The 6,096-nt window shown below is 46.1% G+C and overlaps 1 pseudogene and 1 gene segment (V, D, J or C); one reads left to right on the forward strand and one right to left on the reverse strand.

Annotated features, from left to right (window-relative positions):
- The window catches only part of LOC122554662, a 12,192-nt pseudogene extending 6,200 nt beyond the window's left edge, over positions 1-5,992 (reverse strand).
- Positions 1-6,096, forward strand: part of LOC122554661 — a 170,746-nt gene that overhangs the window by 106,547 nt on the left and 58,103 nt on the right.

Genomic DNA, 6,096 nt, shown 5'->3' on the forward strand with positions numbered 1-6,096 from the left:
GTCCCAGTACTTCAAGACTGTCAGGGGGCAGAGGGGAGTGTAGTGGCCATCACTAAGGAGGAGGTACTGGGGAAGCTGAAAGGTCTGAATGTGGATTAATCACCCAGACTGGATGAACTACACCAGTGTGTTCTGAAGGAGATCGCTGAGGAGATTGTCAAGGCTTTTTTCTTCACTTGTGATCCCTCACTTTCAGGAATCAATGGAGTCGGGCTGTGAAGGTTGTGTTGGGGAGGGATTTGGTGGGGGCAAGAAACTGGAAAATGGCTCACATAACACCCCTGTTTAAGAAGGGAGGGAGGGAGAAGATTGGAAATTATAGGCGAGTTTGCCTGGACTCAGTTGTTGGTAAGGTTTTCGACTTCAATTTAAGGGTGAAATTGCAGAGGACTTGGAAGTACTGTGGGAAAATAGGGCTGAATCAACATGGCTTCATCATGCCTGGCAAATTTGTTAGAATTCTTTGAGGAGGCAATGAGTCAGTCAGACAAAGAACAGTCCAAGGAAGTAATCTATTTGGATTTCCAGAAGGCCTTTGATATCAGGTAAGAGAACATTGTATTAGGGTAAGGTATTGGCATGGACTGAGGACTGGCAGGTTGGCATAAAGCAAAAAGTGAGGAAAAATGGCAGCTGGTGACCAGTGGAGTTCTGCAGGTGTCAATGTTGGGACCATAACTATTCACGTCATACATGAAGAAAGTGAAGACATTGTTGCTAAGTTTGCAGATGACATGAGATAGGTGGAGGGACAGGTAATGTTGAGGAAGTGGGAAGGCTGTAAAAGGTCCTGGATAAGCTCAAAGAGTGGGCAAGAAGTGGCAGATAGAATACAATGTGTGACAGTGTGAGGGTATGCACTTTGGGAGGAAGAAGAGATGGAAAGACTGTTTTCTAAATGAGGAAAGCCTTTGGAAATCTAAAGCACAAATCTCATTCACGATTCTCTGAAGGTGAACAGGCAGGTCCAGTTTGTGCTTGGGAAGGCAAATGGAATGATAGCATTCATTTCAATAGGGCCAGAATACAAGAGCAGAGATGTACTGCTGAGGTTGTGTAAGGCTCTGGTCAGATTGTATTTGGAATATTGGGAGCAGTTTTGGGACCCATATTTTAAGAAATGATGTGCTGGCTTTGGAGGTGTCCTGAGGATGAAGGGCTTGTCATATGAGGCATAGTTGAGGACTCTGGGTCTGTATTCGATGGAGTTTAGAAGGATGAGGAGGGACCTTATTGAAATTTACAGAATACTGATAGGCCTGGATAGAGTGGATGCAGAGAAGATGTTTCCAAAAACAGGAAAGACTAGGTAAGGAAGGCACACCATCAGAATGAAGGATGGACCCTTTCGAGCTGAGATGAGGAGGAATTTCTTCAGCCAGAGGGTGGTGAATCTGTGGAACTCATTGCTACAGAGGGCAATAGAGGCCAAGTCATTGGGTGTATTTAAGACAGAGATAGATAGGTTCGTGATTGTTAAGGGGATCAAATGTTCCTGTGGAGTAGGCAGGAGAATGGGGGTGAGAAGCATATCTGCCAAGATCAAATAGCAGAGCATATTCCATGGGCTGAATGGCTGATTTCTGCTCCCATTTCTTCAAGTCTTCTGAAGAGTTTAACCAAAACCCTGGAACACTGAACCCACTGGACTGTGAGCCCTGCTGTAGCTGTTTATCATTAGGAGAAAGTGAGAACTGCAGATGCTGGAGATCAGAGCTGCAGATGCATGAGCCATGAAGAAGGGTTCATGCCTGAAACGTCGATTCTCCTGCTCCTTGGATGCTGCCTGATCTGCTGCGCTTTTCCAGCAACACATTTTTGAGCTATCATCGCATCATTGTCAAGAGGTAACCAAAGAGTGTGCACCTATATGGGAATTTCAGGATACTTCGCAGTTCCTGGAATACCTTGAGTACAGGAAGTGTGGTCAGTGACAGCAGTTGGAGCTCCAGGTTTCAGAGCTTGAGCAGCAGCTGGGGGAGCAGCAGACAGTCCAAAAGGACCAGGCAGCTAGTACAGGAATCCCCGAGTGCATCCCACTATCCAACCAGGACTCAGTTCAGAATCCTGATGAGAATGATGGTTCATCTGGGGAGTGCAGCCAGAGCCAAGTCCATGGCATCACAGATGGCTCAGCTGTTCAGGGGGGCACAAGGAAGACTGGAAGAGTGATAGTGAGAGGAGATTCGAGAGTGAGGACAATCGATAGGTGTTTGTGCAGCTGCAGCTGGGAATCCAGGATGGTGTGTTGTCTCCCTGCAGAGCACCGTGAGGGGAGAAGAGGAACAGGCAGCAGTCGTGGTCCACATCATTCCCAATGACAGAGGGAGAAAAAGGATGTGGTCCTGCAGTCAGAATTTGGGGAGCTCGGGGGGAAATTAGGAGCAGGAGCTAAAAGATAGGAATCTTCAGATTACTCCCAGTACTCAATGCAAGTGAGAAGAGGAACAGAAGAGTAACACAGGTGACTGTGGGGCTGGAGAGAGGGTCCAGGAGGGAGGGATTTAGATTCTTGGGACATTGGGACTGGGTCTGGGGGAGATGGGACCTGGACAGACCAGACAGTGTTGCTCATGAACAGAGCTGGGACTGAATTCCTTTGGGATGATTTACTAGTTGGAGAGAATTTAAACTAACTTGGCTGGGCTGTGGGATCCAGGGGGGAATATCAGAGAGGACACCAAGGTCCACAGAATCCTCAGTGCAGTCAATAAGTCACCACCCAGTGGGAAGGATGTGGAGGAATACAAATGCAAGGAATTTACAGTGACCTGCAAATGTGATAGAGTCGTTACAAATGGGGGGTGGGCTCTTTAATTTCTGAATATAGACTGGGGTAGTAGCAGTGTAATGGGCAGAGAGGGGCCAGAGGTGTGAGACTGTGTTCAGGTGAATTTTCAGGTAGCATTGTGGCCAGTGAAGAAGGCTGTCTCAGAGTACAATAAGATCTTCACCAACTGGGCCAGTAGGCTGAGGAATGGCAGATGGAGTTTAATTCAGATAAATGTGAGTGCTGTACTTTGGTAAGACACAGGAGATGGGTAAGATCCTAAACAAATATTTCAGGTCAGTATTTATTGTGGAGAAGGACATGAAAGCAAGGGAATTTGGATAAATAGTGATGTTTTGAAAAAGTCAACAATACAAATGAGGAGATGCAAAAGGTCTTAAAACATATAAAGGTAGATAAATCCCTAGGACCTGATCAGGTGTATCCCAGAATATTGTTGGAAACTAGGGAAGAGATTGCTGGGCCCCTTGCTGAGATATGTTTATCATTGACAGCTATAGGTAAGGTGTTGGAGAACCAGAGAGATTGGCTAATGTTGTACCATTATTTCAGAAAGGCTGTAAGGAAAAGCCAGGGAACTATAGACCAGTGAGCATGATGTCAGTGCTGGGTAGGATATTGGAGTGGATTCTGAGGGACAGGATGTTCATCCATTTGGATAATCAATGTGGTTTTGTGCATGGGAAATCATGTCTCCGTAATTTGATTGAGGAGGTGACAAAGAAGATTGATGAAGGCAGAAGAAGAGACACTGTCTGTGTGGACTTCAGTAAAGTAATTGACAAGGTTCCACATGATAGACTGGTTTGTAAGGTTAGACCACATGGGTTCCAGGGGGAGCTAGCCATTTGGGTAAAAATATTAGCTTGAAGACAGGAGAGAGGGAGTGGTGGTTAAGGGTTGATTTTCAGACTGGAGATCTGTGAATAGCTGTGTGCCGCAAGGATTGGGGCTGGGTCCACTGCTTTTGGTCATTTAAATAAATGATTTCTCTGTAAATATATAGGAGTTACAGTAAGTTTGTAAATGACACCAAAATTGGTGGGACAGTGGATAGTGAAGAAGATGATCTCAGGATACAGTGGGACCTTGATCATTTGGAGCAATGGGCAGAGGTGTGGCAAATGGAGTTCAGTTTAGATAAATGTGAGATGTTGCATTTTGGAAAGGCAAACCGGGGCAGGAGTTATACAGTTAATGGTAGGGCCCTGTGGAGTATTGCTGAACAAAGAGACCGAGGGGTGAGGGGTGTGGGGTGAGGGGTGAGGGGTGAGGGATGAGGGTAAGCTGCATTATTCCTTAAAACTGGATCACAGGGAGACAGGGCACTGAAGAAGGTGTTGGGTATGTTTGCCTTTATTGGTCACTGTATTGAGTACAGGAGTTGAGACATCATGTTGCAGCTGTACAGGAGATTGGTGAGGCCACTTTGGGAATAATGTGAACAAATCTGATCATCCTGCGATAGGAAGGATGTTGTTAAACTTTTAAAAGATGCACAAAAATATTTACAAGGATTTTGCTAGGAATTGGAGGGTTTGAATGATAGGGAGAGGATGAATAAATTGGTGCAATTTTCCCTGCAGCATTGAAGGCTGAGACATTTATAAAATCGTGAGGGACATAGATAGTGTGACTAATTAAGGAAGCATGTGAATGTTTTGTAGAGATGGCAAATTATATTGTTAAAGGTCATTCCAGGGATGAGGAAGGTCAGTTATGAGGATTGATTGGAGAATTTGGGACTGTCTTCTTTGGAGAAGGCTGAAAGGAGATTTGTTAGAAGATTTAAAACCAGGAGGGGCCTGGACAGAGTAAATAGGGAGAAAATGTTCCCAATTGAGAAAGGATTGAGACCGAGAGACCACAGATTGAAAGTAATTGGGAAAAGTAACAAAAGTGAAATGGGGAAAAACATTTTCAGCCAGTGGGTGGTTAAGGTGTGGAATGCACTGTCTGAGAGTGTGGTGGAGGCAGCTTCGATTGAAACATTCTGAAGGGAATGAGACTGTTATTCGAAAAGGAACAATGTGCAGGGTATCAGGGAGAAGGCAGGTGATTGACACTCAATGAATTGCTCATTTATAGAGCTAGTACGACAGGATGGGCAGAATGGCCTCCCTATGCACTGTAACAGTTCTGTGATTGTGTGATTGAGCAAAGTTAAAGCTGGGGGAGGTGGGAGCTCGGTGTCTCACTGTGCTGCTGCTGCTGCTGCTGCTGCTGAGGTCAGTGAGATCAGAGACTGGGACAGGGAGCCAGAGCTCACATCAAACTCTGCCCGTGTCCGTCACACTGAGACTGGCAGGAGGCTACTCACTGATTTCACTCCATGCTGCAGGAATGGGACCACAGGCTGCAAATGGACAGAGCCCCTCCACACGGTGAGTAAAACTGACTGACTTATATCTTGCTGCTTAAAATGGGCATGGAACTAAAGAAATACAGCTGGACACCCTGTTAGACACAGTGCTCCTCAATCAACCATTTCATTCACTGCAGCTCCCCACTAACACCTTCAACAATTCAGCATTTGTGTTTTAGAAATTGTGTTTCAGTATTGACAGGGTTAATAACGGAGGATGGCGGTTTCATTACTCAGTCTGAGCTTGCTTCCTTTACCGAACGTAATAGCTGCTACCCTGCTGACAGTAATAGTCAGCGACATCCTCATTCTGAACGTTGCTGATTGTCAGGGTGAAACTGGTCCCTGATCCACTGCCGGTGAATCGCTCGGAGACTCCTGTGAATCAAGTTGCTGCAGCATAGATCAGGAGAGAGGGTTTCTGACCTTCTCGCTGTTGGTTCCAAGCAAGGACATTGCTAACAGATTGACTGGCCGTACAGGTGAGTGTTGCGGTCTGGCCCAATCCCACTGACAGCACCGGGGGAGACTGGGTCATGGTGATGTCCCCACTGATACCTGAGGGGTCAGAGAGAAACACAGTGAAGTCAGAACTGTCACAGAAAGAGCCTGTCAAATGAGAGATTGTTGGAGATACTGAGCATTCCTCTGGTTTCAGCATTTTCTCTTCAATCACAAGTCAGTGGAATTGGAGTGAAATGGAGAGCAGCTAAAGATTCAAGGTGGAAGGAGAGAGATTTGTACCTGCGACACAGAATGCCAGGGGCCAGATCAGCTGGATGTGTGAAATCATGGTGTGTGCTCCTGTCCCTGGGCCTGGTTCCTGATAAACTCTTCCTTCACTGGGCTCTACTTTATAAAGCTGCAGCCTGTGAGAGTTTGACTGGGTGTTCCTCAGTATGTAAATGGCATCAGGCAGAGAGAGCCACGTCAGTCCCTC

The sequence above is a fragment of the Chiloscyllium plagiosum genome, chromosome 11 (assembly GCF_004010195.1).
Source record: "Chiloscyllium plagiosum isolate BGI_BamShark_2017 chromosome 11, ASM401019v2, whole genome shotgun sequence".
Lineage (NCBI taxonomy): Eukaryota > Metazoa > Chordata > Chondrichthyes > Orectolobiformes > Hemiscylliidae > Chiloscyllium > Chiloscyllium plagiosum.